Raw genomic sequence first — 24,122 nt, forward strand, 5'->3', positions numbered from 1 at the left:
CTTCACTCAACTGTCTAGAGCAGTGGTCGATCTCCAAGACATTCCTTGTCGATCGCCAAACATTTCTGTAAAAAAAACACAACGATAAAGCCTCGTGTTCCTATTTGTTTTTATTTGTCTCGTGCTATTGGCGGTAGATGCATCCGATTCAGGGCCCTGCGCGCCGGGTAGGCAAACTGTTGCCATTTTGAATCATTTCATGTGTCTGAAGGTACAAACTCTGCCTTCCCGGCGGGCCCGGAGAGCAAATCAAGTGCACTTTAGGYCTACYGATGGACAATCGGATGGCTMAGATTACCGTGCCTGCAGTAACGTAGCAGGCATAAAATAAATCTACTGCAAAATTGATACTGTGAGCTTTCTAAAAGTTTAAAACCATGACTAGAGAGACTGTCAACAGCAAAGAGCTGCTGTTTTTATGAGTGAGTTTATGTTTAAGTTCTTACTCAGCACTGTCAACACTTTGTATTCAACACTTAAATATTTCCACTCAGCGCTACAACAAGCACAGCAGCAGTAATGAATGAGGAAAGTATCTATAGGCTTGCGTTGTTGTTATTATTAGCGGCTTGGGTCTTTTTTAATATCGATTAATATTTCACTTTCTCTGTTCATAGGAGTAACAACATGAACTTGTGCATGAGCCAGAAATAATGCAGTGCGACTTGAGTTTCGCCATCAGCTGGAAGACTGTGTCCCTTCTCGGTCAGTGGAGGAAAGGGAGAGCAGAGGGAGGGACAGGCACCATCAGCCCAGTAAAATATAAATAAAAAGCAAATTATTTAAATGTATGCTCACTCAGCTGTGCTTCACAAGTAATACAACAACAGATCTATTACCGCTGTGATCATATACATTTGGGCTCCCGAGTGGCGCCGCGGTTTAAGGYACTGCATCTCACTGCTAGAGGCGTCATTACAGACCCTGGTTCGATTCCAGGCTGTATCACAACCGGCCTTGATTGCGAGTCACATAGGGCGGCGCCCAATTGGCCCAGCGTCGTTAGGGTTTGGCCGGGGTAGGCTGTCATTGTAAATATGAATTTGTTCTTAACTGACTTGTCTAGTTAAATAAAGGTAATATATATATATATATATAGCCTACCTCATTTTTTTTTTGTGTAATAAAAAAAGAACGTCCAGAACAACAAAAGCCAATATGCGGTGATAATGTATTGGGCCTATAGCTTACTGCATAAACCTTATTGCTACAGTACTGTTTTTAATTGATTAATGTTGCATAGGCTTACATTTTTTTACATAAAAAAAAAAAATCTGAGCGTTAAATCTTGGCTTGCATTTTGACTCAGAATGTGATCTTGACTCAGAAAAGGTTGGTGACCACTGTTCTAGTGGTTTTCCCTTTTAACACTGTCAACGTTTCCCTTTACTGTGGCAATTTTGATCGAATCAACGCAATATTTGCCACTTTCAGTGGAACATACCGAAAGAAAATGAACTATGCAAGAGATTTTGTTGTAGACAGAATGCATAGGAGTAGGATTCTATTGCATTGACAGGCATGACTCAGGCACATACTCTACACAGACCAATGCGGCATAACTAATCAGAGCTGCAGTAAGCCTATATGCAAATAGACCATTACCATATATGGATATGTGCCATTTACTTTGAACTGGACTATGTTTACAGCATGAGCGGTCGTGAGTAGATGCGCTTGTTTTGAGATCAAAGCAAGAGCTGCATGTAGCCACGTGTGCACATTTTGTTCATATCCTTTGCTAGTTAGTGAGTTATTAGCCCAGTTAGATAATTTGTTGTCAGCAATASGGGAGTAATTGCTTCCTACAAGAGCACAAAACATGTACATTTCTCTACATCTTTGAAAAGCGATGTTGGTAAATAACTTTTTTTGTCTTAAAGGGGCAGTGTTGTATTTTGAGACKKGCTTGTATAAACTACATAGCCAATAGGCAGAAGAAGGCATAATTTGTCTGATTCTCTGTAATAATGGTATGGGAATAATAATAAGTGGTTTCTTGCATCAAACTATACAACATTTTCACTTACCTCCTTGTCTGAAGGACAAGTGGATAATTAGGTTAATGTCAAGCCCTACATATTTTTTTTTAAAGTCTCATGGAATGTAGACCTACATTGAACACCACACATTGGCTGCTGCTGTCGGCTGAATGATAGAGCAGCTATTTCCATGTTAAAATGTTATGGTATGCATTTTCTCCATTGTTTTTGATGGTAGGTCACTCTGGTAGGCCTACATTATGATCAAAAAGCCACAGTAGCCTACATGGCCACTGTTAAAACTGTAACTTAAAGCAGGTACAGCCTCAGTGTTCACTGTTCACAGTAAACGCACGCTGGAAGTTGCCAAGAATTTTCACACAGTTCAAGTTTGCACTAAAAACATTTTTTAGGGAACATTGTTTCTAAGGACACTGAATATTATATTGTTTTGAATGAAAATACTTTCCATTTCTGACTCGCATTTCAAGTACTGTACAAGTTMAAATCAAATGAATACTCTGAATAGTAGGGACCTCCCCCTTTGCATTTCATGCAGTGCTTATCAGATTCTAACGTGGTTCCAACGATCACTTCATTTTCCAACGTCTGACACGGACAGTATGATTTCTACCATAATAATATGTGACTAAACTAATATGTGATAAACTGAGGCACAACTGTCAGTTATTTCTCTGTAGTGTGTATCTTCTTCATTTCAGTGAAAAGCCAGCAGCAGAAAAACTGTTCTCTCCATCCATAAACCACAATCTCCTAACACATTGTTCATCTGTTTCTCTAGGGAGATGGGTACACTTTTCTAAGAAAGACAACGGTTAACCTCCAAGACTGCACTGCACTGCACTACACACACACACACACACACACACACACACACACACACACACACACACACATACACATTGAAGAGCATGTCGTATGCCTGCAAAACCATAGATGGTGTAATCGTGGTCCGTCAAAGCAGATAGTGCCACTTGCTTAGGTTCAGACATCTATGAATTCTCTGGAACTTTAAGCAGAAGGAAAACATTATAACACAGTGTTGAGAGAGGTGGAAAGCATTCCACCCGTTTCTTTAAAACAGTTCAGTGAGTAATATATTAAAGTATTGCAATTATTCATATTTGAATAATAACTGTGTTAATCTGAATAGTGTCAGTGCAGTATACTGAGCTGAGGTTAGTGTTCGAAAGGGCAGGTTAGCGTTTTTCRTCTTGAATTCTGTTCTKGAGGCAGCTCTGCAGAGTGGTCACTAGTTGGCACAGCCACAAAGTCATAAAATCGGATTTTAAACCTAACCTTAACCCTAACCTGAACTACACTGCTAACCCTAATGCCCAACCCTTTTTTCATATGTTTTTACAATATAGCCTATTTTGACTTTGCAGCTGACCTATGTAAGGGGAAATCGCTCAGTTCTGCCTCYAGGACAAGGCTCATGACAATACACGTCAACCTGCTTCAAAAGTAGTGGACTATAAAATATTAGGGTGGCAGTTGTGACACAACCACTGTAATTTACCTTTCTCCCAGTAGATTGTGTTGAATTAGTACTCCTGTGACATCGTCCACATGTATTGACATTCAGGAGAATGATATGTGACCTTGCCATAATCAGACAAAATGCAGACTAAATGCACTAAACACRGGAGTCAAATCCCACTGGGCACAGAAGTCTATTCCACGTTGGTTCAAAGTCCTATCATTGAAATGACGTGGAAACAACGTCGATTCAACCGGTGTGTGCCCAGTGGGRTGTCCTGCAGCCGTGAAAGTACAAAGATTACTGCTGTCGGCAAGAAGAAGTAAGTGATGTGTATTCATCCACATTTCAACAGTGTGTCCGAAGCGTTCCGAATATCAGATATGCTACAATCAGCATTCATGAAGAATAGCTTGTTGAGGATAGAAAGCATAGAGATCAGTGGAGGCTGGTSGAAGGAGCTATAGGAGGATAGGCTCATTGTAATGGCTGGAATGGTATTAWTGGGACGGAGCCTCCACTGATAGRGATCCTRTAAKTAATTCAATATGTATTTCTATGATMGAACGGGTATCCTGGGATTTGGACAGACTTTGTGAGTCCCCGAACAACCTCAGATAACCTCACAGCAGCTGTTCACACTTATGAAAAGGACCAACAGCAGTATGTCGGGGCATGTACAGTACTGTACAGTAGCTCATATTCTAATACGGAGTCCAATATTCACCCCCTTTGTATTGTCTTTGACACTGCCTATCTATTTGAATTCCATGGTAATTGGCTACCTGCTACATGGCCGGTGTCCCAAATGGCACCCTATTCCCTACGTAGTGTACTACTTTTGACCACAGCCCTATGGGCCTTGGTCAGAAAGTGACTGGATGCCATTTGGGATGTACGTACCGCTCATTTAATCACTTGACCAGGGCACTCTGAGCCAGAGTAGAATGTGGGCTGCTGGTTTTCTACAATCTGGCCCAGCCAGACGCTTCCCTTCATCAGTGACTGTGCTCTGAATCAGACCAGGGGAGAGCTATCAGTAGCCAGACACTCACTAATGCCCATAGATTAGATAATGGCAGACATGCTCAATTTCAAAACCTACACAGTAGTAGATCTTTTTCCAAATCTCCAAAATAGAGGAGATGAATTATTTTCATAATTATAACGTTTTAGCCAGTTAGGATGGGGTTTTTTTTCTCTCCAGTTTTCAGTATGTTAGGCTTAACATATAATAGGGTCTTCAGAATCGCTCTCATGCTATCACAGCCCATGCCCTTCCTCTAGCAGTTTTACTGCTATCTACCGTAACTGGGCTCTGGTTAAAAGCAGTGCACTCATTAGGGAATAGGCTGCCATTTGGGACACAGTCCTGGTCTGTTACAGCAGCAAAACCAACTTCCTCAGAGTGTTGTTCAGAAGGAGAGGCGACCGTTTACTGTCAGTCTGGAAAGCATAAATCATAGTGAGACCCCTGATGACTGTGCAACTGTGGTTGAGATCTCCAAAATGGAGGTTAGTCCTCATCTTCCCAGTACTGAGTCATGTCCGATGGAACATCCGAATGAGAAGTCTGGGTGTGTGAAATCTTCCAGGGTGGGCTCTCTCCCAGCCAATGAGATGGTTTTTCAGCTTGGCCTTCCGTTTCAGTAGCGGTCCTGGTAGGACCTGTGGTACTGTTACAGTTTTTGTGAAAGATGGCAATAAAACAGGGAAGTCTTAGCTACCACAAAGGGGAAGTGTGAAAATGATATTTTTGCCATTCAAAAAGATGGAGAAAAATATGTACAATATACAGGACTGTGCCTTCATCCAACACATTGTGCCACCACAAGCAAAGTAAGCTAGCTATACAGTTGAAGTCGGAAGTTTACATACACTTAGGTTGGAGTCATTAAAACTTGTTTTTTAACCACTCCACAAATKTCTTGTTAACAAACTATAGTTTTGGCAAGTCGGTTAGGACATCTACTTTGTGCATGACACAAGTCATTTTTCCAACAATTGTTTACAGATAGATTATTTCACTTATAATTCACTGTATCACAATTCCATTGGGTCAGAAGTTTACATACACTAAGTTGACTGTGCCTTTAAACAGCTTGGAAAATTCCAGAACATTATATCATGGCTTTATAAGCTTCGGATAGGCTAATTGACATAATTTGAGTCAGTTGGAGGTGTACCTGTGGATGTATTTCAAGGCCTACCTTCAAACTCAGTGCTCGACATCATGGGAAAATCAAAAGATATCAGCCAAGACCTCAGAAAAAAAATTGTAGACCTCCACAAGTCTGATTCATCCTTGGGAGCAATTTCCAAATGCCTGAAGGTACCACGTTCGTCTGTACAAACAATAGTACGCAAGTATAAACACGATGGGACCACGCAGCCGTCATACCACTCAGGAAGGAGACGCGTTCTGTCTCCTAGAGATGAACGTACTTTGGTGCGAAAAGTGCAAATCAATCAAAGAACAGCAGCAAAGGATCTTGTGAAGATGCTGGAGGAAACAGGTACAAAAGTATCTATATATCCACAGTAAAACGAGTCCTTTATCGACATAACCTGAAAGGCCGCTCAGCAAGGAAGAAGCCACTGCTCCAAAACTGCCATAAAAAAGCCAGACTAYGGTTTGCAACTGCATATGGGGACAAAGATTGTACTTTTTGGAGAAATGTCCTCTGGTCTGATGAAACAAAAATAGAACTGTTTGGCCATAATGACCATCATTATGTTTGGAGGAGAAAGGGGGAGGCTTGCAAGCCGAAGAAGACCATCCCAACCGTGAAGCACGGGGGTGGCAGCATCATGTTGTGGGGGTGCTTTGCTGCAGCAGGGACTGGTGCACTTCACAAAATAGATCGCATCATGAGGACGGAAAATTATGTGSATATATTGAAGCAAYATCTCAAGACATCAGTCAGGAAGTTAAAGCTTGGTCACAAATGGGTCTTCCAAATAGACAATGACCCCAAGCATACATCCAAAGTTGTGGCAAAATGGCTTAAGGACAACAAAGTCAAGGTATTGGAGCGGCCATCACAAAGCCCTGACCTCAATCCTATAGAACATTTGTGAGCAGAACTAAAAATGTGTGTGCTAGAAAGGAGGCCTACAAACCTGACTCAGTTACACTAGCTCTGTCAGGAGGAATGGGCCAAAATTCACCCAACTTATTGTGGGAAGCTTGTGGAAGGCTACCTGAAACGTTTGACCCAARTTAAACAATTTAAAGGCAATGCTACCAAATACTAATTGAGTGTATGTAAACTTCTGACACACTGAAATAAACATTCCCTCTACTATTATTCTGACATTTCACATTCTTAAAATAAAGTGGTGATCCTAACTGACCTAAGGCAGGGATTTTCTACTAGGATTAAATGTCAGGAATTGTGTTTAAATGTATTTGGCTAAGGTGTATGTAAACTTACAACTTCAACTGTACTTTGCCTAACTACAATCTAACATGAAATTATGAGGTGAAAAAGAGAAACGCAATGTAACACATGAAGTCTGTGAATGTATTTTAAGGTAACTGAGTATAGTCTAGAGAATATTGACTTTTATTTAGTTGTTCTATTTAGTCATGCAACATTTGCTATATAATTTCACATTTCTATAGAAGCAATGTAGTATCATATTTCCAAATTGTATCCAGCACTTGAATCAAAATATGCAACTTTTCAACTACTTACTACTTTTTAGCTACTTTGCGATTACTTAGCATGTTAGCTAACATCTAACCATAAATCTAACCATAACCCTTTTTTGCTAAACCTTCCCCTTCCCCATAACCTTAATCCTTTTAGCTAAACCTTCCCCTAACATTAACCTGTTAACCTAACTCCTGAACTTAACCCTAACCTTAACCCTAACCCCTAGCCTACCTAACATTAGCCAGCTAGCTAACATTAGCCAATTTCAAGAATTGGTAACATATCATACGTGTTGAAAATTCGTAACACATACTACGTTTTTGCAAATTCGTAACATATTTAAGATTTTGTAAATTCATAACATATAATACGAATTGCAATTCGTAACATATACGAAATGGGTGATGGACATCCACAAATGAATACATACCATACGAAAAATAACATATCATACTAATTGGAGTATCTCAGATTTACATACATAATAATATAAAATGCTCTGAGACCAGGTTGGAGAGAGAGACCTATGAGCTCAGGGCTGGGCAGCACAGCTGTTACTGCCTGATCACATTACTGTAATCAAGCCTCATGGCAGTAGTAATCTAGCCCTGCCCACGCTGTTCAATTTCAGGTCCACCATTGCTCTTTCCCTCATTGACTCATCTTACTTTAGGTTAGAGTGGAGCCYGGTTTAACTGTGCTCTTATTCCCCCCTCTGCCTATATCTGTTTCCCTGGCTGTCACACTGGCATGTCATTCATCCACTGCCTCTCTGCATTCACTCTCTCTAGGAAATTAGAACCATAACGGTCTCTTAGAAGTGGTTAACTTGTTGTTCTAGTATCTTGTTCTTGCAAAGAGGTAAACAAGTTCAAATCTAGCGAGAACATCTAGCAACCCAAAGGTTGCGAGTTCAAATCTCATCACAGACAACTTTAGCATTTTATCTAATTAACAACTTTTGAACTACTTACTGCTTTTTAGATAATCTGCAATTACTTAGTATGTTAGCTAACCCTTCCCCTAACCTAACCATAACCCTTTTAGCTAAACCTTCCCCTAACCTTAACCTTAAGATATTGTATGTTTTGCAAATTTGTAACATATAATACGAGTTGCAATTCGTAACATATCATGAAATGGGTAAGGGACATTCACAAATGAACACATACCATACAAAACGTAACATATCATAGTGAATGGAGTGCCTCGGATTTACGTACAGTTCTCTGTTCTTGCGAAGAGGTAAACAAGTTTCTGTTCTTGGCATGATGGCATCTAAGCCATAATGATTGAGTATCTATCTATTTTTTGCTTGGGTAGTGGCCAGCCGGGTTTGAACTGGTTGTTTTTATATGGGAGATCCCTTATGAAAAACAACTCCACATAAGGTTTTTTCCCCCTAATGTAATGCTAATTCTAATACTGTAAGATTATTTATTTGTTTTGGCTACTTGACAAGAAAGGTGAAAGGTGTGATCTTACTGTACCTACCACACCCCCTCTCTCTTTCTGTCTCTCTCTACCCTCTCAAACACACACACACTCACGCACGCAGGCATACACACACAAATGTTTGCACATACACACACACGCACGCACACGCACACACACACACCCTTTACACTCACTATGCATGTGGCCTGGGCCTGCAGGTGGAGCAGTAGCACCAGCTATCAGTCAGTTGGCCTCACCCAGAATGGAAGTGGTGCTGACTGCAACACATTTCATCTGGCCTCTCCGCTGCGCTACGCTGCATTGGTAAAACACTGATTCAGCTCTTATAAGAAACCCATCTCTAGGGGTTAACGAGGCCAGTCTAACTTCACCACTGCTGAAGACACCATCACCCACTTCCCAACCTGATAAACTAYAACAACCCACACATAGCCAACGGCCATGTGAAACATGTTCATATTAATGTGTGTAATGGATATGGTCATGATCCCATTAAGGATATTGATTTTCAGATGCAGGTCATTGAGGGTGGATACATGTACTATGGTCTGGGTAGGAACTGGGATTATTACAATAGGATTATTTACATTTTGGGGTTGTCATGAATAGAAAGTGCAAACACTTTGTAGGAAATGAATTCGAAAAGACTAATATCACTTTTCCCCCAGCAACATGCTTTCACCTTCCACATAGTGCTAGTGGATGATGACAGTAGGTTGTGACTGCGAGTGTTGCAGCTCCCATGCAGTCCGAGTGGCTGGAGTGTAATGTGATGACTGCCCATTCCCTGTTGCTGGGAAGGAAGGAGACCTCTGCACACTACAACCCGGCCACGCCCTTGCGACTCCACATGCCGCCGCATCAACCTCCCCAAGCCCCCTTATAACCCCCCTCTGGCCCGCTACCACACATGAATAATGCAGTGCAGTGTGCCTCTTCGATCGTTGCCGCCGACATGCCATCGCATGTTTTATTCACGGTGTCTGAGTCAGCCGCGGCGCTCTGCTACAGGKATTGCCTCTCAGGCAGCGGGCGTATCAGCTCTGTGCCTGTCTGGACTCCTTTCCTTGACCTGAGCCTTCCTATTAGTGAGAGCAAGCAGACTGGGAAGGGGACTTCAGTAGGAAGAGAACAATTGGTTACCAAATATTTACGTTAGTGTGTGAAACCAATGTCAACTTACACAGAAAGGGATCTCCTTGAGATTCAAGTCGAAAGCCCTGGTTTGTATAGAAAGTGAAAGTCATGGGGACATGGAAAAAAAGCAGGGCAGGGAACGTAGTCATAATGGGCATTCTTTGGGGCTAGAATTCAACTGCTGTGTTTGTAGTGTGAACACGACCAGGTAAGTACAGTATGAGGAACCGCAAGTTCTCTTGTTTCGTGTGTACACAGGTCTCGTGTTGTGTCTCATGCACTCCTGAGTTTGTAAAGGACATGCTTTACTTCCCCTGACAGGYGGTGTGTTGCCATAATAGAGCTACAGCTCCTTATCTCACGACTGTCCAACCATACGGCACCTTATCTCACGACTGTCCAATCCTACGGCACCTTATCTCACGACTGTCCAATCATACGCCACCTTATCTGGCCGTCCAATCATACGCCCCCCCCCCCCCCAATCACCTCATGGCACCTCACAGATGGAATTTTGTCTCATATCACTGCCCCTCTGTAGATCTGTCACAGGTGATGACAGCAACTCAAAGACTCACTAGTTGCCATAGGACGTGTCATACCTTTGTGAATGACTATTATGTATAATTTATCAGATGTTACGGTGTTGAGTATTGTTTTGCATTGCGTCATGTGGCTCATTCATTACACTACGTTAACAACTGATAGAATGTACTACTTGAACTCAACTCAAACAACTTGAAGGAAGTCAACTGTCAAATTGGACACACCTCGTCCATTCTCCAATCCTCAAAGGTCTCAGTTTGTCCTCAGGCCTTAGACAGGTAATACCAGATAAGATCCTGTCTTGACCATGTCAGGACCTCCTCCCTAGCACTGAGTCTGTCAGGTGTAATTTTAGACCAAACATTCATTTTGTCATATCTCATCCACTCGCTGTACCAAAGAAATGGACTGGAAACTGGAATGAAATGCCCAAAGTCCAGATGGCTACTCATGGCAGCTTATCAGGTATGGTAGAAAAGCAGCATGCTTAGCAGGCCTCATTAGAATGATGAAGAGCTATTGTTCTGCTCAGGATTCAGCCAAATACGTTTTTCTATTTGAGTAGAAAATGTGCACTCTTATGAAGTAGGGATAAGTAGACCGTTTAAGATTAGACTAAGAGTAATTTCACATTCATTTGTGAGGTAGAAAATACATTTTAGCAAGCAGACGTTTATTGTCATGTGGCTGAAATCGTTAAAGGTGTTTTACTTTCAAATTGTCCTACTTATGAAAAAAAAKRAAAAAAAGAACTGTTCTGTTGTGTATTGCAACCAAAAATAAAAACTGTACWGTGTGTTTACAGTCAAGTAGAAATCCTGAGGGTGCTGGGAATTTCCTCTGATTAAAAAACATGTCGCAGCAAGTAATGTTTATATTGTTAACCAACAACAACAATACCTGTGTTTATGTTTTCTTAACTGTCAAAAAGGGTCAGAAGTGTACAGCTCATTTATAAATCTACACACAGACACAATCAAACCACTGATTCACAATAAGACTTTTCGATGGTCTTACATATCAAGTTGTTATTGATTTGAGTGCATKCTCATCAGTTATGTATGTGGCCCCTGCTAACCCACGGGAAGAGAAACATCTGCTACTGTAACGCCAGAATTGACTAAACAGCCTCTGAAACTGAGTGGTCCGACACAGATAGCGATCAGCCGGAAGAGGAGCCAGTGGAAAAGGCCTGACAGGGAGAGGTCTCCGTAATGTAATGTGGTGGGAGACTAGGGGCCGCGTCCCAAATGGCACCYCATTGACCTACTCAGTGCACTACTTTTGACCGGGGCCCTTAGGGTCCTGGTCAAAAGTAGTGCACTGTGTCGGGGATAGGGGGCCATTTGGGACGCGGCCCTATGTGAGTGTAACGGAACACATCACTGAGCACTCTGCTTGACCCGCGGTGAGTTATTGGCTCGAGGTGGGGAGGCTAGGGAGGCCAGGGAAACGTTACACTCCGACCACTAACCTACTGTATAATACACAGAACATCAAAACTTAGCCGCGAGAGAGACAGACACTTCCTGTCGGATAATAATAGAGTGTTTGTAATTGATATAGTGTTGTGATTGTCAAAACACATGTTTCATATATGTTTCACCAGAGAGAGAACTGAGAATTAAATCCATTTTTCACGCTCTCGCCCAACCCTTTTCCACATTCCTTAACGGCCATATATTAAACGTCCTGTGTGTACTTCTGCTATACGTTGAACTCTTGCCTACCTCTCGGCTCTTATGAAGTGGTCCCCATCATTCACTCCGAGCTAACATAACTCCAATGTACCTGAGATGAAAGCTTGAGCGTTCAAGCATCTCCTCCATTCTTTGATGGCCGAGCATGAAGTGTGTCTCAGTGCTTTTAGAATGAGAGTCAACAGGGGTTTCCCTCATAACAAACACAGGAGAGCAAAAGGTCCTCATGATGTACTGTTTGTCTCATTCGGAATCTACATTGTTGTCTCTGAGCTGTGACATGGAGACAGGTTGTTCACAAAGTCCTGTGTAAACTCACATCCTGTATATCTAGATCTCATATATCTACATAGATTACACAGTCTTCTCATGGTTATCTGGTATAGATAGATATCAGGGCCCATGATTTAGGATCAGGTCCGCCTGTCCATGTAATCTTATTCATTGTGATCTACAAGGTTAAGACTGATCCTAGATCAGCGCTCCTACTCTGAGACACTTTATGAATACGGACTCAGAAYGACAGGATAGTACTTCAGTACCACAGGAGGTTGGTGGCACCTTAATTGGGGAGGATGGGCTCGTGGTAATGGCTGGAGCGGAATAGGTGGATTGGTATCAAATACATCAAACACGTGTTGGACGCCATTCCATTTGCTTCGTTCCAGACATCATTATGAGCCGTCCCCGCCTCAGCAGCCTCCTGTGATCAGTACCAAAGACCACAAGCACCAGGATAGATATAGATAGACGACGACACAGTATAGGTCATTCAACTTATGATCTGAACCAGCCACCTGGTTAAAAGCAGCATTCAATGCTACTGTATAGGGTTCGGGTTAGTACGCTGCAATGCTATACTAGACAGTGTATGTCTACTCTCGGGAGCTGGACACTGGCTTTGGACTTGGATCCTGGCTTCCACTCAGCCTGGAACAGCGCCAAGTCAGACTGCAAATCACAAGAGGTTTCCCCTCAAAGCTAAACCCCAGGCAAAAAGACAGCGCTCCACCAGTCCCCGTCCCCCAACCACAAACACTCATTGCTCGCTATCAGCTGTTACCACCCTGGAGAACACCAGGCCTGGTCAGCTGTTAGTTCCTGTCAAGGAGTGTTCTCCTTCTGCTCTCACAAATACGGATACATTTCCTAATCCTCCACATCCCCCCTTGTCCTCTGTGAACTCAACTGGCTCCCGGTGTAGTCCCCCGATTATAAGATGCTCCTTCATAACCTACAAAGCTTTCAACCACCTGGCCCCCCTCTTAAGCTTCTTCTCCCCTACCAACCCACACAGTCACTGTGTTCTACCACAGCAGGCCACCTTCTCATCCTCAGGTCCAAGCTCACACACTATTCCCTTTCCTTGAGCCCTACTCCATACTTGTTGTTTCACGTTCTTTCTGGTTAGTCTGGTCGGTATTGTTTTTGATTTTTCGTTTCGTGTTTTTCTTTTGTACATTTGTAAAATGTGACTTTGATCTTTGAAAAGTGCTTTATAAATACTATGTATTATTATTATAATCCTCCTGTAGAATGGGCGGCATCTGTCATGGTCCGTCATTTGACAGGCTTTAATGTTTGTTTGACTTTAGAGTGGGTCGCCTGGTAGGATTGTAAACATTGTTTTACCATTAAGCTTCCCACACTTTATTGGTATTGACTAGGGCCAGGCTCATTACCAATACAGTTTGACAAGATCTGAACTGGAAAATCTTGAGCAATGACACATTATTACCAAAGCTTCACTTTTGCAAGACCAAAAATCATTCCCACTCTAAATTAATTTAAAACCAACCTTAGACACCCATTTTTATTTAMATTTTTATTTATTTATTTAACCAGGTAGGCCAGTTGAGAACAAGTTCTCATTTACAACTGCGACCTGGCCAAGATAAAGCAAAGCAGTTCGACACATACAACAACACAGAGTTACACATGGAATAAACAAACATACAATCAATAATACAGTAGAAAAATCTATATACAGCATGTGCAAATGAGGTAGGATAAGAGAGGTAAGGCAATAAATAGGCCATGGTGGCGAAGTAATTACAATAAAGCAATTAAACACTGGAATGGTAGGATGTGCAGAAGATGAATGTGCAAGTAGAGATACTGGGGTGCAAAGGAGCAAGATAAATAAATAAATACAGCATGGGGATGAGGTAGATTGSATGGGCTATTTACAGATGAGCTATGTACAGGTGCAATACTAAACCCGAGTGGCGCAGCGGTCTAAGGCACTGCATCGCAGTGCTAGAGGCGTCACTACAGACCCTGATTCGATCCTGGGCTGTATCACAACCGCCTGTAATTGGGAGTCCCATAGGGCGGAGCACAATTAGCCCAGCGTCGTCCAGGTTAGAGGAGGGTTTGGCCGGGGTAGGCCGTCATTGTACATAAGAGTTTGTTCTTATCTGACTTGCCTAGCTAAAAAAAAAGAATAGACACCCATCAAACCAACCTTAGACACCCATACAAAGCAACCTTAGACACCCATACAAAGCAACCTTAGACACCCATACAAACCAACCTAGACAACCCATTACAAACCAAACCCTTCGATACCAAAATACAAAGCACCTTAGACACCCATACAAACCAACCTTAGACACCAATATAAACCAACCTTAGACAGCAATACAAACCAACCTTAGACAGCAATATAAACCAACCTTAGACACCCACATAGACTGATCAAATCAAATGTATTGGTCACATACACATATTTAGCGGGTGTAGCGAAATGATTGTATATATGCATGTCACTCTGGTTCTTACAGACTTATGCTTTTCAGGGAATTTAAAGACCAGTCAACAGAGCAGAGAAGTGCCAGAGGGGCTAGGCTCAACATAAAGAGTGTGAAAGCTTTATGATGCCAGCAGCAGATAGGATCACACCGTTTATCAAAGAGAGATCCCCCCCCAGGAGCCTCCTGAGCTGGGGTGGATTTAAGAGTTCCCTCAACCGCTCAAACGATGCAATTCTCATAATTACCCCCTTCTCATTCACAAGGAGGGAAAGCATTTATAGAGAAAAGATTGGTCGCGTCTCACGCCTAGTCGCCTTCATTCACGAGTCAAGGGCCTAATCTCAACTGGAAGGGAAAGAGAAGAGGGGCCAATGTTCTTGTTTTGGTATGAATATTTTTATTAAGGATTTTCCCCCAAAAAAAGTCTGGACCTGAGAAAATACAAGAACCATGTCCTAAAAAGGCACAAGAATCGTTAAATGGACAATAACAAAATAATATAAAATAATAATAACATATAACCAACCAACAATAACACCCCGAAACAACAACATAGAGAAAAAGGAGAAAGAAAAAGTATAATATTATTCACAGTTACACCACATTAGCAAAGGAGTATGCTAAAAGAACCGAGATGGGATGTGCTCAATATTTTAGACTAATACTGTATGTACATGGCTTCCCAAATCTTCTTTAAAGACGTCTATTTAATATCTATTTAATATCCTAATATGTTTTCCTAATCCTTTATCTTCCTTTTATTTTTTTTATTTTTACGTGCACACAAAATCAAAACAACATCTGAGAAAAACAACTGCTGGGATGATCTCATATCGCCGAGTGTGTGGTTGCGCAACAGAACAGTGATGCCAGGATTATGCCAGGGGTGGTCTGCCTGTAAGCAACCTGGCCTCGCCCGGCCTTAGCCCAGTGACCCAATGAACTGCCCGCCACCAGGAAGAACACCACTGGCTGCGTGGCATCTAGCGCTGCCTCTCTGTCTCTGTCTCTGTCTCTGTCTCTGTCTCTGTCTCTGTCTCCTGTCCCTCTCTCTCTCTCTCTCTCTCTCTCTCTCTCTCTCTCTCTCTCTCTCTCCTCTCTCTCTCTCTCGCTCTTTCTCTACTGGCTGGCATCTAGTGCTCTTCCTCTCGCTCTCCCCCTCTTTATTTCTTTGTCTCTTTCTTTCCCTCATTCTCTATCTCCTTCTCGCTCTCTGTCTCTTTCTCTCTCTCTCCTCCCCCTACACTGGCTGGCATCTAGCTCTCTCTCTCTCTCTCTGTTGCTCTCCCTCTCTGTTGCTACCAGCTCAACTATCCACCAGCGCCAGTCGCCTACTTTCCCCCCCAAACAGCCAAACACAGCCAGAGGAGAATCTGGTAAATAACATCGTCCCTTCTAACTGGTGGGCTTTCGCTCTACTGGTGCTGTTGCTAGGAGACAGGTCCAGGCTTCAAATCTGGCCAGATGCACAGCACCTGCGTTCTGGTCTCGAGTGCAAACAGTGCTATTTTTGGCCTGCAGAAATGAATCTGCTTACTGTACAGTAGGTTGTAGTTTTTTTCTATTCTACACAGTTWTTTCCACACAGAAAACATTGACATCTCATTGTGTAGTGATGACAGGTAATTATTTGGGTACAGCAGGGTTCTGTATAGCAGAAAGCACGAGTGCAGGTGTTGGGGCCTCTGAAGCCCATGCTGCTTGGCATAAAGTAGCACGGCACAACGGGTAGTGTGCCCTTCCGTTGTCATTTACGTCTGAGCGAACACAGCATGAACTCGGAGTCAGCGAGGACAAAGGACTTTAAAAATGTACAACTTCTGTGACATTGCTGCGAACCTCAGAATTCTTTCAAGGGTATGCCAACTGTGAAGCATTGTGCTGTTTGCACTTGACCTAAGTTTATGTTAACGACAAGGTAAAACATTAACACATTATAAGTGATATATCTAGCAATTGACAATTTAATGGGAAAAAACACAAACAGACAAGGCTGCTCAGGATATCAAGGTTTTCTAATGGAAATACATCTGATGGACCATGAAGTGATAATGTGGGAGAAATGAAAACAAACAAAGCATTTGTTATTATATAACTGTGGATTTGTGGGACATTAGGATAATCTCCCTGGCCTTAGTGTTTATTATTCAGCTGAGATCCAACAGCTGCCTCCTGATGTGACCCAATGAGCTTTAAGAACACACACACAGGCACACAGGCACACGTGCACGCGCACACACGACTGGGAGGAAATACATCCTGTAGATTACACACACACACACACACACAGTCTTGTGCAGCTAACCTTGTGGGGATACACAATTCAGTCCCATTCCAAATACTATTTTCCCTAACCCTAACCCATACTCTTACCCTAACCTTAACCCAAAAACCTAACCCTAAACATAATTCTAACCCTAACACTAACCTTAACCCTAAACCGCCTAGAAATAGCATTTGACCTTGTGGGGACTAACAAAATGTCCCCAGTTGGTCAACTTTTTGATATATATATATATCTCTCTCTCTCTCTTTCTCTCACACTCACACACACACTCACACCCCCCAAAAAAAAGAACTTGGAGGAAATACAATCTGTAGATCACACTATGCATGATCCTAGACATCTGTAACATAAAGAAGGCCAAGCAAAGACAAGAGAATGAACGTGATACTGTCAATGGCAGTAGGTGAATGTGTGGCGACTGTGTGCCTACGTTCCAAATGGCACCCTATTCCCGATGTAATGCACTCCTTTTGACCATATGGCTTCAGGTAGCCTAGTGGTTAAGAGCGTTGGGGCACTAACCATTACGTTGCTGGTTTGAAACCTCGTGCTGACTAGGTAGAAAATCTGTCTATGTGCCCTTGAACAAAGCAACTTTAACCCTAGTTGCACTGGATAGGAGTGTCTGCCAAAATGTAAAAGTAGTGCCCTATATAGGGTGCTGTTTGGGAGGAAGCCTGTGTTTTTGAGGGTACTGGTGAAGGTGCTAGACTGAACCAGCTCTGAGCTCCCATATGTAGAGAAGAGGGTCAGCTGGGCATGGGTGGGTGTCTACTGTGAGGAGAGATAGAATGCCAACAGCCAATAAACACCCCCATGCTACTGAGTGTTAATTGTGGCGTCTGTCGTTAGGCGGAGCAGCATGGGCACATTTTARACAGGGCCAATAGGATAGCTCCATGGGTTGTCTCAAATGGCATCCTATTCCCTATATAGTGCTCTTAGGGTTCTATTTGGGACGTAGACATGCTAAGGTTGGATGGCATGGTGCTGTCAGTCTTTATTGGGGTGTTATGACAGAAGTGACATGCTATAATTACCACTCGTCTCGGTGTTAATGGCAATGAAGTCGTGTTCCCAGACCATTCATGGTAATGGGCRCACGAGGTAATGTACGTTGTATGTTTACCACATAACATTACTGATCAGTCTGTCTGTCACCAATTCATTTAACATAGTCAAATGGATAAGAACCCAGCTAGCATGTAACGTTCCGAGAACTATATGTTTGTTAGAACTTGGTGAGAGCGTGGTTGTCCTATGGTTATTTTGCATACACCCTTCCCACAACTTTCTGGGAATGTTGCAGTATAGTTGCTTGGCTTTGGAACATTCTCAGCACATTTGAGGAACTGTAATTTAAATTTTAGTAATGTTCTAGGAACGTTATCCAACTTGTTTGACATTAGTAATGTTCTCAAATAGTTCAGAGAAATTTAAGAAACAACGTTATTTTGTGGCAATTTTAGTACTTCAGTTCCCTAAAGGTTTCCTCTTGGTTCTTTTTAAAGTCGTGTTCTCAAATTGTTCCAACAACTTTAAGAAACAACATTCTTCTGTGGGAATTTCAGTACTTCAGCATAACGTTTTCTGCAAGTTTTCTCATGGTTCTATTAATAATCATGTTCTTCGAACGTTCAGAGAACTTTAAGAAACAACATTCCTCTGTGTGAATTTCAGTACTTCAGCATGACATTTTCTTCAGGTTTCCTCATGATTCTATTTAAAGTTATGTTCTCAGAACATTAAGAAAACTTTCCATAAAACCAACATGAAAACGTTATTAACGTTCAGAGAACATTTTAAGAATGTTATTTAAAAACAAACATACACTACCAGTCAAAAGTTTGGACACAGCTACTCATTCAAGGGTTTTTCTTTATTTTTACTTTTTTTCTACATTGTAGAATAATAGTGAAGACATCAACAATATGAAATAACACATATGTATGTAGTAACCAAAAAAGTGTTAAACAAATCAAAATATATTTTATATTTGAGATTCTTCAAATAGCCACCTTGCCTTGATGACAGCTTTGCACACTCTTGGCATTCTCTCAACCAGCTTCATGAGGTAGTCACCTGGAATGCATTTCAATTAACAGGTGTGCCTTCTTAAAAGTTAATTTGTGGAATTTCCTTCCTTCTTAATGCGTTTGAGCCAATCAGTTGTGTTGTGACAAGGTTGGGGTGGTATACAGAAGATAGCCCTATTTGTGTCACGCCCTGACCTTAGTTATCTATGTTTTCTTTATTATTTTGGTTAGGTCAGGGTGTGACGAGAGTGGGTATGCTTGTTTTGTATTGTCTAGGGTTTTTTGTATGTCTAGRGGTTTTGGTAAATCTAGGTATATGTAAGTCTATGGTGACCTGAATTGGTTCCCAATCAGAAGCAGCTGTTTATCGTTGTCTCTGATTGGGGATCATATTTAGGTTGCCATTTTCCCTTTTGGTTTTGTGGGTTCTTATGTCTATGTGTAGTTGCCTGTCAGCACTCATTTGTATAGCTTCACGTTTTGTTATTTTGTTCAGTGTTCATTCTTATATTAAAGAAGAATGTACGCATACTACTACTTGGTCTCCTCCTTTTGACGGCCGTGACAATTTGGTAAAAGACCAAGTCCAAATTATGGCAAGAACAGCTCTAATAAGCAAAGAGAAATGACAGTCCATCATTACTTTAAGACATGAAGGTCAGTCAATGCAAAAATTGTCAAGAACTCTGAAGGTTTCTTCAAATGCAGTCGCAAAAAACACATTATTCCATATCTGTTACTTCATAGTTTTGATGTCTTCACTATTATTCTACAATGTAAAAAATAAAATGAGTAACTTGAATGAGTAGCTGTGTCCAAACTTTTGACTGGTAGTGTATATATAATTTATATGTCCAAAAATGGATGAAGCAACTACAGATTGCCCCTTTAAATCTATGAAAAGAGTGCGAGTTTGAGCATGTGTCCATGAGGCCTATGGATTTTTTTTATCAGCATGAATTAGACCCACTTTTATTCCATAGGCTGGGATCCGCACTATGCAGCTGTTGCAAGAGCGCATTTTTCACTGGCTGTTCACTGGTGTCAAAATATATATACATTTTTTATTATTATTATTATTTTTCAAATGTAACCTTTATTTAACTAGGCAAGTCAGTTAAGAACAAATTCTTATTTACAATGACGGCCTACACCGGCCAAACCTGGACAAAGCTGGGCCAATTGCGCGCCGCCCTATGGGACTCCCAATCACGGACGCTTGTGATACACCCAACAATGATTGATTGGSAGCTTAAAATTCTTGAATTCAACCATTATTGGGTTCAAATACACATTTAGATTTGTGAGCAGCCATCCACCACAACCACAATCCGTAAGGCGCAAATAGCTAAATGAGAGAGCAGCAGTGTGATTCACATCAATGCGCCATGTAGATATCAATAATAAGTGATATCTGTATCGCCGTAGACTACACCACTGCTGTCATCCTTATCTCCAAGCATTTATTCAAGTTGGATCAGCTTTGGTCGACAGCAGTCACACCATTGGAAGACATAGCTTGGACTGTAGCCTACAAAAGCCTATTCCTGCTCTTTTCCCGCGATCCATCAAACCCATGTGGTGTGTCATCATAGTGGTCTCTGACTTGTGGTCAGACTCGCTCAGGTGGAACAAACTTAAACTTGCGCCTTTTTTCAATGCTGATTTGAATGTCATTGAGAAAACAGAGATGGTTCAAAGATCTTTTTTCGCAAACCTCCTTTCTGAATKTAAAAGTAATCCTCAAAGTAATCATCTATTTTTTCAGAAGTAGCTGTAATCTGATTACAATAGTTTCGCTGGTAACGTAACGGATTACAGTTATCACTTTTTTGTAATCCATTACTCCCCAACCCTGACAGTACCTTAACCTCACGCAGTTCAGTGGTAGACTCAAAGCGGATCAGTGAGGCAGATGTGCAGCTACGTACGGTAAAATACTTTAGGGAATGTTGAAATCATCCAGTCTAGCTGTTTGATGTGTCTGGGGCAAGGATGTTGCCAATAAAGGTAGGTGAATTATATGGATGGCATTTCCGCAGCTGGCATTTTATGTTAGGTCGACCTATTTAAAGGCCTAGTGCTCCATCTTTGGGTACCCCCAGTACCCTTTCCTATATACCCCAAGCTGTGTGTTGTTTTACCGGTCATATGCTACATGGCTCTAAGAGGGTAGATTACACTGTAAGTACAGCAAGGATGTGAATGCCCTGTCTCACTCTCCTCAAAGCTTTTCTCATTCAATATATATACCTCTCCGGGGCATTGCACTTTGATATAATGGGCTTTTTGAGAGGGTGGGTTGAGTGGAGGGCATGTTGTGTCTGGGCTACATTGTAATCTAGATGGCGTGATGCATACTGTAGGGCTGGCTACTGTATGGCTACAGGGGCTTATACAGCACTGTACTGTTATAGGCTTCATATGGAGCTCTTGTGCAATCAAGTGCATTACATTTTTTGGTTATTTTCCTTCCATGGTGKTTTCTTTGTTTGTTCACACCAACATTAATTGATGGATAAGTACTTTTTGAAATTTCAAAACGTACACCTCCACATCATTTCAGGAGCAGTACATAATCTGAATGTCGACAAATGTGAAATGGGTGAAATATAAGCGACTCCCTGCAAATCCTGATTGACAGCTTACTTTCACAACAGGTATGTGTCTGAACCACTAAGGTAAATGCAGAGTATAAGGATGGATGAGAATCGGGAGAAACGGAAGTGGCATGTCTGTTCGCAGTCACTTCACGTGCCATCACCATGTCATTGAAGTGGACACAAATCTTCACCTCTTAATCCCCAGTTCCTACTTCCTGAATCTTTGTTCTCCCTCGGAGACACCAGGCTTTTAACCTTGACGTGCTCCTCTGCTACTCACTAAACAGTATTTCCATTAGAGAGCATTCAGGACCCGGTAGTTTGCACTGATGTCACTCTCAATCTCCTGCTACAGGGCACTGGGGACTGAGAGCATGGTGAAATACAGACAGATCAATGAGAGAACAGCTACYCTCAGATCTCATCAGCACATTGGGCGGCATTAATGAAAACCTCCCTTCCTACTACAGCCTTACATTTACACTACAGCTCTCTTCTCTCTGCTCTGCCGTAGCACTAGTTCAGGGCTTGCTTAAATAGTGTCTAGAAGTGCTGGTCTAGGATCAGGTGCTCCTTCTCCATATAATCGCATTCATTAATCTAAAAGGGTAAACTGATCYGAGATCAACACTCCGAATGATAAGACTCTTTTTGAATACAGGACCAGATCATCAGGAAGATTATCAGCCACGCCTAGCCAGCTTCTGTCCCCATGTACAAGATCCCTCCTTGATTACTCTCCGAGCCTCAGGTAGGTGATATACGACGGGCACGTTTGGTTTGGGATTACACTCTCCTTTCAGCTAACGTTACGGTTGTACACATTCCACTATAACCTTTGGTATTGCTGCTGTTCAACTGTTAGGTGGTGTGCCAGGGTGGTGTGCCTGGCATGATTCCTGGTAGGGCTCCCTCATACCCAGGACTCATATACAGTATATCCTATATCCCTACGCCTCCTCTTCCACCCTCACCTGCCACACCATGGCTGCATTTAGACAGGCACCCCAATTCTGATACTTTTTCCTTAAATTGGTCTTTTGACCAATGACATTAGATCTTTTCACATAACTCAGGGATAGATGTCTCAACATAAAATTCTAGATCCACAGAGGTCAGTCCCTGGATCCAGTGATGGTCTCCGGTCACTAGATCAATAATAAGGACCCGGTTTAACGTCTCTGTGAGGCCAGAACACCACAGCCCAATATGTGTGAAAAGGGACCAACGCTGAAAGGTCTTACTCCAGGGCATACTTGTAGTATATACAGTGGGGCAAAAAAGTATTTAGTCAGCCACCAATTGTGCAAGTTCTCCCACTTAAAAAGATGAGAGAGGCCTGTAATTTTCATCATAGGTACACTTCAACTATGACAGACAAAATGAGAAAAAGAAATMCAGAAAATCACATTGTAGGATTTTTAATGAATTTATTTGCAAATTATGGTGGARAATAAGTATTTGGTCACCTACAAACAAGCAAGATTTCTGGCTCTCACAGACCTGTAACTTCTTCTTTAAGAGGCTCCTCTGTCCTCCACTCGTTACCTGTATTAATGGCACCTGTTTGAACTTGTTATCAGTATAAAAGACACCTGTCCACAACCTCAAACAGTCACACTCCAAACTCCACTATGGCCAAGACCAAAGAGCTGTCAAAGGACACCAGAAACAAAATTGTAGACCTGCACCAGGCTGGGAAGACTGAATCTGCAATAGGTAAGCAGCTTGGTTTGAAGAAATCAACTGTGGGAGCAATTATTAGGAAATGGAAGACATACAAGACCACTGATAATCTCCCTCGATCTGGGGCTCCACGCAAGATCTCACCCCGTGGGGTCAAAATGATCACAAGAACGGTGAGCAAAAATCCCAGAACCACACGGGGGGACCTAGTGAATGACCTGCAGAGACTTGGGACCAAAGTAACAAAGCCTACCATCAGTAACACACTACGCCGCCAGGGACTCAAATCCTGCAGTGCTAGACGTGTCCCCCTGCTTAAGCCAGTACATGTCCAGGCCCGTCTGAAGTTTGCTAGAGAGCATTTGGATGATCCAGGAGAAGATTGGGAGAATGTCATATGGTCAGATGAAACCAAAATAGAACTTTTTGGTAAAAACTCAACTCGTCGTGTTTGGAGGACAAAGAATGCTGAGTTGCATCCAAAGAACACCATACCTACTGTGAAGCATGGGGGTGGAACATCATGCTTTGGGGCTGTTTTTCTGCAAAGGGACCAGGACGACTGATCCGTGTAAAGGACAGAATTAATGGGGCCATGTATCGTGAGATTTTGAGTGAAAACCTCCTTCCATCAGCAAGGGCATTGAAGATGAAACGTGGCTGGGTCTTTCAGCATGACAATGATCCCAAACACACCGCCCGGGCAACGAAGGAGTGGCTTCGTAAGAAGCATTTCAAGGTCCTGGAGTGGCCTAGCCAGTCTCC

Source organism: Salvelinus sp. IW2-2015, linkage group LG27 (genome assembly GCF_002910315.2).
Source record: "Salvelinus sp. IW2-2015 linkage group LG27, ASM291031v2, whole genome shotgun sequence".
NCBI classification, from domain to species: domain Eukaryota; kingdom Metazoa; phylum Chordata; class Actinopteri; order Salmoniformes; family Salmonidae; genus Salvelinus; species Salvelinus sp. IW2-2015.